Source organism: Triticum aestivum, chromosome 5B, assembly GCF_018294505.1.
Source record: "Triticum aestivum cultivar Chinese Spring chromosome 5B, IWGSC CS RefSeq v2.1, whole genome shotgun sequence".
Lineage (NCBI taxonomy): Eukaryota > Viridiplantae > Streptophyta > Magnoliopsida > Poales > Poaceae > Triticum > Triticum aestivum.
The window spans coordinates 391,347,079-391,358,940 of NC_057807.1; positions in this window are offsets into that span (position 1 = coordinate 391,347,079).

The window sequence follows — 11,862 nt, forward strand, 5'->3', positions numbered from 1 at the left end:
GTGTTGTTTATTGTGCAGAAAACAAAAGTTCTCGGAATGACCTGAAAATTCACGGAGATAACTTTTGGAAAATATCAAAAATACTGGCGAAAGAATCAAGGCCAGGGGGCCCACGCCCTGTCCACAAGGGTGGGGGGCGTGCCCTCCCCCCTGGGCGCGCCCTCCTGTCTCGTGGGCCCCCTGATACTCCACGGACCTCAACTCCAACTCCATATATTCCGTTTCGCGGAGAAAAAAATCAAAGAGAATGTTTCATTGCATTTTACGATATGGAGCCGCCGCTAAGCCCTAATCTCTCTCGGGAGGGCTGATTTGGAGTTTGTTCGGGGCTTCGAAGAGGGGTATTCGTCGTTGTCATCATCATCAACCATCCTCCATCACCAATTTCATGAAGCTCACCGCCGTGCGTGAGTAATCCATCGTAGGATTGCAGGACGGTGATGGGTTGGATGATATGTACCATGTAATCAAGTTAGTTTTGTTAGGGTTTGATCCCTGGTATCCACTATGTTCTGAAATTGATGTTGCTATGACTTTGTTATGCTTAATGCTTGTCACTAGGGCCCGAGTGCCATGATTTCAGATCTGAACCTATTATGTTGTCATGAATATATGTGAGTTCTTGATCCTATCTTGCAAGTCTATAGTCACCTATTATGTGTTATGATCCGACAACCCCGAAGTGACAATAATCGGGATACTTCTCGGTGATGACCATAGTTTGGGGAGTTCAGGTATTCACTATGTGCTAATGCTTTGTTCCGGTTCTCTATTAAAAGGAGGCCTTAATACCCCTTAGTTTCCACTAGGACCCCGTTGCCACGGCAGGGTAGGACAAAAGATGTCATGCAAGTTCTTTTCCATAAGCACGTATGACTATATTCGGAATACATGCCTACATTACATTGATGAACTGGAGCTAGTTCTGTGTCACCCTATGTTATAGCTATTACATGAGGAATCGCATCTGACATAATTATCCATCACTGATCCAATGCCTACGAGCTTTTAACATATTGTGCTTCGCTTATTTACTTTTCCGTTGCTACTGTTACAACTACTACAAAACTGCTATCTTTACTTTTGCCACTGTTGCCATTACTATCATACTACTTTGCTACTAAATACTTTGTTGCAGATACTAAGTTATCCAGGTGTGGTTGAATTGACAACTCAACTGCTAATATTTAAGAATATTCTTTGGCTCCCCTTGTGTCGAATCAATAAATTTGGGTTGAATATTCTACCCTCGAAAGCTGTTGCAATCCCCTACACTTGTGGGTTATCAAAAGGCTGCTCTGTACTTCTGCTGCAAGGGCCGTAGTGTGCTCCTCTGTACGGAGGGAGCGCTCTGTGTTTCCATTGACTGTTATAACCCCGCGAGGTCTGGGCATCTTGAGCTTGAGATAGGTGTAATGTGGCACTGCATTGAATCGAGCAAATGTGGTTCGTCCTAGTAGTGCATGATAACCACTACGGAAGGTGACGATGTCGAAGATTAACTCCTCGCTTTGGAAGTTGTCCGGGGATCCGAAGACCACTTCTAGTGTGATTGAGCATGTGCAACAGGCCTCTACACCTAGTATGACACCTTTAAAGGTGGTTTTGGTGGGTTTGATCCTTGAGGGATCGATGCCCATTTTGCGCACTGTATCCTGATAGAGCAGGTTCAGGCTGCTACCGCCGTCCATAAGGACTCTTGTAAGGTGGAATCCGTCAATGATGGGGTCGAGGACCAACATGGCCGAACCACCGTGACGGATGCTGGTCAGATGGTCCCTACGATCGAAAGTGATCGGACAAGAAGACCATGGGTTGCACTTTGACCAATGTGGCCGAACCGCCATGGCGGATGCTGGTCGGATGGTCCCTGCGATCGAAAGTGATCGGACAAGAAGACCATGCGTTGCACTTTGGGGTGACTGGCTCCATCGCATAGACGCCCCTTAGTGCACGCTTCCGTTCCCGCTTGGGAATATGGGTTGCGTATATCATGTTTACCGTTTTCACTTGGGGAGGAAATTTCTTCTGTCCTCCTGTGTTCGGCGGCCAAGGCTCCTCATCATCATCGCTATGCAGCCCCTTTTCCTTGTTTTCGGCATTCAACTTGCCGGCCTGTTTGAACACCCAGCAGTCTCTGTTGGTGTGATTGTCTGGTTTATCGCGGGTGCCGTGAATTTGACACGAGCGATCGAGTATGCGGTCCAGACTGGACATGCCCGGATTGTTTCTTTTGAATGGTTTTTTCCGCTGTCCGGACTTAGAGGCACTGAATACGGCATTGACGGCCGTGTCTTCGGCGTTATCGCCATTGTTGCGACGCTTGTGTCTGTTGCGTTGGGGCTTGCCGTTGTTGTCTCTGGCATCTGAAGTGCCAGGATTTCTTGATGTGTTGTTGCTATGAGCCAGCCAGTTGTCCTCGCCCGCACAAAAGCGCATCATGAGTGTCGTGAGGCTGCCATGGACTTCGTCTTCTCTTGGTCGAGGTGTCGGGCAAGCCACTCGTCGTGGATGTTATGCTTAAAGGCCGCTAGGGCTTCGGCATCCGGACAATCGACAATTTGGTTCTTTTTAGTTAGGAACCGAGTCCAGAATTTCCTGGCCGACTCTCCGGGCTGTTGGGTTATGTGACTTACGTCATCAGCATCCGGAGGTCACACATAAGTGCCCTGGAAGTTGTCAAGGAATGCGTCTTCCAGGTTCTCCCAACTGCCAATGGAGTTTGTCGGTAGGCTATTCAGCCAATGCCGATCCGGTCCTTTGAGTTTTAGTGGGAGGTACTTGATGGCATGTAGATCATCGCCGCGGGCCATGTGAATGTGGAGAAGGAAATCTTCAATCCATACCGCGAGGTCTGTTGTACCATCGTATGATTTAATATTCACGGGTTTAAACCCTTCTAGGAATTCATGATCCATTACTTCGTCAGTGAAGCATAGGGGGCGTGTGGCGCCTCTATGCCGGGTTACATCACGACGCAGTTCAAATGAGTCTGGTCTATTGTATTCGGCCCGGCCAGATTTGTTTTTAGTATATCCGGCGTGACGGTCATCGTCACGCGTTGGGCGCACCCCTGTGATCCGTAGATCGATCTTGACTGTCCTGCTTTGTTTTCCAATTTGTCTTGCAGGTCATGCGTGTAGCCCTGGGCCTTTGTGTTTTTGCTTGTTTGGCGATGGGGTGCGGGCTAGACTTCGGGCTGATATGCCGCTTTGTCTCGACCACGAGGTGGACGGTCAGCCGCATCCTGCGCTGGTAGTGTAGGCTTTAATGCCTCCTCCTCGAGTTGAGAGCAACCTGCGCTTTGGATAACTTTTGGTTGGGCGCTCGAGTCCGTATTCCTCGGCTACCAGGACCTCGGTCCATCTATCAGTTAGCAGATCTTGATCAGCTTGAAGTTGCTACTGCTTTTTCTTCACGCTTTTCGCAATGGCTATAAGCCGCCGCTTGAAGCGCTCCTGCTCGACGGGATCCTCAGGCACGATGAATTCTTCATCGCCGAGGCTTACCTCATCGTCGGAGAGGGGCATGTAATTGTCGTCCTCTGAATCTCCATCCATTGCCTGTTCATCAGGGCTATCTTGCCCATCCTCCCGTCCGGCTTGCTCGATGCTTGGCTGGGAGGGATTGTTTTCGTCTTCGGCATTATCCGGAGTGTTGTTGTCTCCTGTGCCGGTATCACTATTTTTGCTATGGTGGGGCTTAGGGCGGCGCCACTGACGTCGGTGCTTAGATTGTTTCTCAAGGGGGTTATCCTCCGTTGCCTCGTCGCCATTGCTTTCTTTAGGTGTGTCCACCATATATATATCATATGATGAGGTGGCTTTCCAGCGCCCGGTGGGCGGTGGTTCCTGTTCTTCTCCGGCGTTGTCGTCCATACCGTCGATGTCTTCGGAGTCGAAATTAAGCATGTCGGTTAAGTCATCAACAGTGGCTATCAATTGGGTGGTGGGTGGGTAACGAATTTCTTCGTCGTCCGCTTCCCACTCAAGCCGGACATAGTTCGGCCAAGAGTCTCCTGATAGGGAGAGGGATTTTATCGAATTTAGCATGTCGCCCAAGGGCGAGTGCTGAAAGATATCCACGGAGGTAAACTCCATGATCGGTGCCCAATCAGGTTCGATGGGCACGGATGTACGCGGTTCGGAGCCTGCGGGTGGAGACGAGTCTGGGGGTCCAACGACACAGGCCTCATCGGAGGCGAAGTCTGTGTTCAGCTCTATGCCGCTGAGTGTGCGGCCTCCATGGCGGGGTCCATCCACCTGTCCTTGGATGGCACGATCTACTCCGGATTAAGAGCCGGGGCAGCTACAGGTGTGATATTCTGAACACCGTTTGATGGCAGATCTAAGCCATGCTCGTCATGACTGTTCGGCACACCTGTTATGGGCTCGAATCCGTCGAAGATCAAGTCCCCGCGGATGTCGGCGGTGTAGTTCAGGCTTCCAAACCTGACTTGACTGCCAGGGGCGTAGCTATCGATCTGCTCCAGATGGCCAAGCGAGTTGGCCCGTAGTGCGAAGCCGCCGAACACGAAGATCTGTCCAGGAAGGAAAACCTAACCCTGGATCGCATCGTTGTAGATGATTGAAGGAGCCATCGAGCCTTACCGTGACGACACAGTGGAACTCTCAATGAAAGCACCAATGTCGGTGTCAAAACCGGCGGATCTCGGGTAGGGGTCCTGAACTGTGCGTCTAAGGCTAATGGTAACAGGAGGCGGGGGACACAATGTTTACCCAGGTTCGGGCCCTCTCGATGGAGGTAATACCCTACTTCCTGCTTGATTGATCTTGATGATATGAGTATTACAAGAGTTGATCTACCACGAGATCATAGAGGCTAAATCCTATAAGCTAGCCTATGATTATGATTGTTGTTGTCCTACGGACTAAACCCTCCGGTTTATATAGACACCGGAGGAGGCTAGGGTTACACAGAGTCGGTTATAGAGAAGGAGATATATATATCTGAATTGCCAATCTTGCCTTCCACGCAAAGGAGAGTCTCACCCGGACACGGGACGAAGTCTTCAATCTTGTATCTTCATAGTCCAACAGCCCGGCACAAGTACATAGTCCGGCTATCCGAGGACCCCCTAATCCAGGACTCCCTCACCTGGTGCATTCTTCAAAACATACTTATTCATCTCCTCATTATTTCTGCAAGCCACTTTAATAGCTCAAGGAAGTTTCCTCTATTACTAGACTGTTCACTTTCATGATGCCCACGAAATGCCAATCATTGATGAAGAAGAAACTGCAAGCATCTAAGTGAATACTTCAACCTCATCTTGTAAAGACGTAAATCCTCATTGTTCACCTTCACAAAAAGATCATCAATCATTGCACGCGCATTTACAAATAAGTTATATCTCTCTTGAGCTGCATTATGCACACTTGATATGCAACCAACATGCTTAAGAAGAGCATCCTCTCTATTCCAATTACTCCAACCACCATTAGTAAATGCATTAGTTCCCTTACCACTAGTTTTTTTCTCTTTGAACAAGTAACATGCAAAGCAAAATGCAGATTCCTTCTTGATACTATTTCAAGCCAACTATGATTATGAAGCCACAAAGGATTGAATGAACAATCTCTACTCCCAATTGTTCTTTTTTTAAAGTCGTGTGCATAAGGTTTGAATGGCTTTTTAAGGATATATGCTATTCGAACCGCGTCTGGATCATTGATAGGATAACTTGCAATGGGTAGCCTTTCCCCAGGATCATGTTTAAAACGACTAAGGTCATAAACCGGTGGTGATGGCGGTGACACGTCTTCAGTTTGCTCTATGGTCACCTTTGACATGGACAATGTTGGTTCTTCAATTTTCTCTTCGATCACAACTGGCATACACACAACTTCGCGGGTCTGCTCTTCAGCCACATCCGACATATTTTCTACCTTCTTCTTCTTCCCTATCTTCATAGCTTCTCTTTGGAAAAGAGAAACACTGTCTGCTGCCCTCTTCATTCTTCAACAATTCTGCAAGAATACTACTTTCTATCAGTACTGTTTTCTATCAATAAAGCTAATTGAGGCCGAAATGAGTGCAGAATTATGTATGTGTTTAGTGTTCATAGTGCAAAAAAGAAAACCCTAGATCATAAATTTAGGGTAAATCATGAATTTGGGGCACCTTAGTGGGTCACTGCAGCCGAATTTGGAGGGGGGCGAGGGCAGGGCCGCTAGGCAGGCGCCCGGCGAGCGGCAGTAGGGGCGCAGACAACCGGCGCTCAGGCAGGGCAGAGCCACAAAGGCACAGCCGTGCGGAGCCCGAGACAGGGGCTCGCCGCATGTGCTGGAGAATAGGAGAATAGGCGGGAGCTTCCTCGGTGGCGGGGCGGCGGCAGGGGCGCCGGGCACGAATGACGGCGACAGCGAGGAACAACGAGGAGACGAGGGCACGAGGCGGCTATCGGGGTTGACCGGTCGAGCAGTGCGAGGGAGGCAGGGAGGACTGGACTGGACTGGACTTAGAATCCCTTGGTCTGTTTATTGGGCTGGGTTTTTTTCTGGCCCATTTCGAATCCATATGTATATAGGCTGTCTCAGAATCCCAGGGTGGACCGCGTCCCATCCTGGCCACCCTGTACATCCGCCACTAGAGACCATCATCAACTAGATGATTTACTACCCCATCAATTTGACCATCAACCTTGGCACGCTCAATCATGACCGCTAGCATATCCGCCAATATATTGAATAGCATGGGCGATAGTGAATCACCTTGCCGCATTTCCTTCTTTGTTTGGAAATAGTGGCCAATGTCATCATTGACCTTAATGCAACACTACCTCTAGAAACGAAGCTATGAATCATAGCGCGCCACTCTGCAGAAAATCCTTTCATTCTGAGAATCTGTTGAAGGAAGGGTCATTTTACTTTGTCATAAGCTTTTCCGAAGTCAATTTTGAGTACCGTCCCATTTAAATTTTGCAGGTGTAATTCATGGACCGTTTCATGAAGGATAACAACTCCATCTAGGTGTCTACCTTGCATAAAAGTTGTCTGTGAAGGACGAACCTCATGTTGAGCAACCGAATTCATCCTAATAGTCGCAACCTTCGTGAATATTTTAAAACTAACATTAAGGAGGCAAATAGGTCTATATTATTGTATCCTTTCAGCCTCATTAACCTTAGGTAATAAAATAATCTCATCGAAGTTTAAGCGAAACAATTCTAGTTGGCCAGCATGTAGGTAGCTAAACAGAAGTAGGAGATCCAATTTGATGACTTTCCAAAAGTTATATAGAACTATGCGGGAAAACCATCCGAACCCGAGGCTTTGTTGTGCTCCATTAGGAAAACCACCTTTTGTAACTTCCTCCTCGCGGTATGGGGCTGTCAGAAGGATGTTTTCCTCATCAGAGACCTGGGGGAGGTCATCTATTTGACACTCATCCGTCGAGAAGTTTCCTTCCTCTGGGGTTTCAGATTTTTTATAATAATTCGTGATCTAAGTTTTAAGTTGCTCATGCCCCTCAATAGTACCCTCATCCTGTTGTAGGGAATGAATAAGTTTCTTCCGGTGTCTGCCATTGGCGACTCCATGGAAATATCTAGTATTCGAATCACCTTTCAGAATAAAATGAGAATTAGAATGTTGGCACCATTTGAGTTCCTCTTCATGCAGCATGCTAGCTATATGTGCATTTGATTGACTCTTGATCTCGATTTCATGCTTAGATAAAGGTCTAACTTCTGCCAAAACTTCTAATTCACGAATGATATATGAAAGACGAAGCTTCTCCTTTTTGAAGATACCCACCGTGTGTCTAGCCCAACCACCAAAAAATTTACGTAGTGCACACATTTTGTTATTCCATTGGTGTATTGGGGTATGCCCGGACATCGGTTTCTCCCATATCTCCTTGACCATGTCATGGAAGCCTTCCAGATGCAACCAACCAAGTTCAAACTTGAACTTGCGTCTATGTTGTGGTCGTGGCAAATCAGTAGTTAGGAGAAGGGTGCGTGGTCTGATATGGCCTCGGTACGAGGTAGATCGCGAACAGACACCATAGGAAATTTAGATTCCCAGTCGGTATCCACTAAAACGCGATCTAATTTTTCATATGTTTGTTCTACAAGACTGTTTGCCCAAGTGAATTGTCTTCCAATCATGGAAACCTCTCGTAGATCTAGACTGTCGATGACAGTGTTGAACAGGAAAGGCTAATGATTATGCAACCTACCGCGCCTTTTCTCATTGGGACTTCGAAGCAAATTGAAATCCCCTCCTATAAGAATGGGGTAGGGATTATCTTTCGCCAGATTAACCAATTCATGAAGAAAATCGGCCTTGAACTCATCCTAGGCAGCCCCATACACGGCGATGAGGGTCCATGTGAAGTTATCGGCCTTGTTGCGGATGTGAAGTTTAACGTGAAACTCACAATCCGAACTAGCCAACACATCCATACTCCCTGTGTTTACGCCAAGTAAAATTCCCACAGAATGACCTCTAGGCGGTTGTGACACCCAAGTGAAGTCTATCCCGCCAGAAATACGGTCAAGCAGACTTGCTGAGAAATCTCGTCTCCCCGTTTTAGAGATAGCCAAAAAATCTAAATTGTATTCCCTGTTACATTCCGCAATGAATAAATGTTTAGCCAAGTCACCAAGGCCTCTGTTGTTAAAAAATTATTCCATTCATGGGGAAACAATAGGAGATTTAGAAACTTTCGCCCTTTTATGGGACTTCCTATCTTTTTTCGAACGTGCGTTCTTCGATTTACGTCCGAGGGCTGTAAGCTCACTTGGAGTATACCTATATAGTTGATCGTTCACTTTTGTTATACAAATGACACATTTTCAACTGCAATCTAATATGTTTCTCTTTTATACGTGATTTTGTAATAAGCTTCATATTTCTTACTGTTTTTAAAGTGTATATCAAGAAATACTCTCCAAAATATTGCATGTGCCAAATGCTCCACGGTTGTGATATTCCTAGATTGTGGCATACAACGATGTTCAAGGACTTCGCCAAAAAACATGCGTGGCTCACACCCTCCATTGATCGGATCAAGGTTTCTGCCGAGGTTTCGAACAAGCGTTTCAACTCTTCCAAATGAAAATAAAAAGAGACCAGATTTAAACGTACGCCGTCCCTGTCTTTTCCCTCCTTTTCCTTATCGTCCTTGGCATCTTTCGAAGTGCATGCTTTGGCGCAATGGCAAAGAGCACAAGAACTGACGCGCCAACCAACCGATTCGTCCCAGTCCTTCCCAGCATCTCCTCGTGTCGTGCCAAGGACCATCCTCGCTCTGCCAAGCTAGAAATCACAATGTAGTGACGAACAATCCCGAAAGATTGCGCGAATCTGCAGCTGGTGATTGCACTGCTGGCTCTTGTACTTGCAGCTGGACCATGCTGACTCAGAGCAGCTGGGGCTTGTACTTTGTACTAGGCCCCAAGGAAGTTGGCTCTACTCGTCGTCTCGTCGCGGCACACCAGCTCGATCGATCACAGGATAGGAGTAGCCGTTTGCCAATGTTGAAAGGTTGAAGACAAAAGGCACCCGCCACGTACAGAGAAACTTTACCATCTTAGGAGCAGCCAGCGTTTGCATTGATCGGCACATTAGCGTAACTCAGAAATGGTAACAACTCAAGGCCATGATTAACTAGTTGCTTTTTGGTAAAAATTACCACAATAGCTAAATGTCAGCCTACTGGTTTTGTATTTCGGTCAGTCGATTTTTAGAGAAGCAAGAAGGAAGCGTCAAAGATAAAGAAGGAGATGGCAAGGCCGCCGGCGCCGGGGAAGAACACCCCCACTATCTATATTAGGGTGGCGGGTGCGGTTCGCTGAAAAAGAACCCCCACTATCTATCTTAGTGTGGCGGGTGGGGTGCTGCTTAGCCGGAGTTTTTTGGGTGGTCGCCGGGATGGCGGGGACGGCGGCAAGACCGGCGGTGGGGGGCGGTTCAGGGAAGGGCGGTGCGGCGAGGCGATCGCGGGAGAGCCGCCGGTTGTGGGCGGGCAACAGGCGTCCCGGCCAGTGGTAGCAGGCGGCGGGAGGAAGATCGAGCGTGATCTATTTCCACGAGTAAATGGCTGGACGAAGGACACGTGAGCATTCGTCATCCAACGGCTCAACTTGATCCTAGCAAACCGATTGATCCAATTCAGTTTTTCAGGCGACTTACATTTAACCAGTCCCAAAAATTACAGGCAAATTAAGATTAGGGCATATCAACGCTACAAACCAAGAATAGAAAAGGACATTGAAAAGTCCGACAGGTTTTCAAGATCAAAGTTTGCAGGCACATGCTCGGAGATTCTCCGGTGCAGCTGGACGGCAAATGTTGCGAGAAAATGCGTGTCCCTCGATCTCGCTACACCGATGCCGACTTGGATTAGGACGCGCTCGAGGCTTGAGGCGTCCTCCTAGCTTCTGCTGCTTTGGGTGGGGCAGAGCTAGTAGTTTCGGGCAAGGAGAGAGGTCCACCCACGTAGCCACTTCCTTTCCACGCTACACCAAAATAATTGCGACCTTCTCCCCCTCACGCACGGCCTGATCAGCCGAAATATCGTGGCTACTTACACCACGTCCGACATGGGCACGGTCACCACTACTAGCTAGGTTTAGGCTTAGGTGATGAAGAAGCATCCATCACACGGAGTTAAGATGGCAGCAGAGTTGAAAAGTGCAGCGGCATCGTTCCGTTCGGCTAGCTAGCAAAGGAGCCGTGCTGTTCATCCAAGTGATGTGTAGGCATGGCGCGCTAGCTAGCTAGCAAGTTCGTGGTTGTAGCCGTGGGTGCAGTGCAGTGCCAGCTAAGTCGATGTGAGCTAGCTCGACGTATGTACGGTTCGTGCGCGCTCAACCGGTCGGCACCACGCACAGTGCTGTGTGCTGATGCCTCCTGCCTCGGAAGTCGGAATGATAGATCGAGCTCTGTGACAGCCCACCTACCATGCATGATCGCAGCATCTGCCAGCTGCACTGATGCCGACCGGCTGGGGTTAACGGGCGATTGCAGGAACACAGGTCTTCTGACGGGAACAGAAGGCAAGTACTCGGGCGGACCATGCGGGAGAGAGGTCCTATCGCAAAACCTATATCTCACTTATAGCGAGTACACCTTCCATCTCGCCTGAAGCATTTCCCCTCAAGTAGCTACCAGGACGGTCTGGTTTGCTGTTTTTCTTTTGTTCAGTCTCGTACTCCCTTCGTTCACAAATATAAGATTTTAAATAGTCTAGTATGAACTACTCCCTTCGTTTTAAAATATAAGTCTTTTTAGAGATTCTTATACGTACTACATATGAAGCAAAATAAATGAAACTATATTCTAAAATGCATCTATATACATTCGTATGTAGTCTATATTGAAATATCTAAAAAGACTTATATTTAAGAACAGAGAGAGTACATATAAACTGAAATGAATGAACAAACACGCTAAAATGCGCCCAGATGCATTCAATTCACAAAAAAAAAAAGCTAGAACATCTTACAATAGCGAGCGGTGGGACTAAGTTTTGTTGGTTTTTTTTGTCTGTCCATTTGTTTGTTGAACTATGCTGCTTTAGGGACATGGAGTTTCTTAGCCCGAGCTCATATGACCTCGGGTGAGCAGTAAAATTGAAAAAAAAAACAATTCAAAAAATTCTGAAAATGTTTAGTGACAATCATTGACAAAAGTTTTCAATGCTTGCAAAATTTTATTGTGAAATGATATTTGTAGAAGCCCTAGCTAAAAAAACAAAATCGATGCTCCAAAGATGTCATCTCCAAAAGCATTTTGGAGTGGTGATTTTCTTTTTTTGCCATGGCTTCTATAAATGTTGTTTCACAATGAAAATTTGCAAGTGTCGAAAACTTTTGTCAATGTTTGTCAC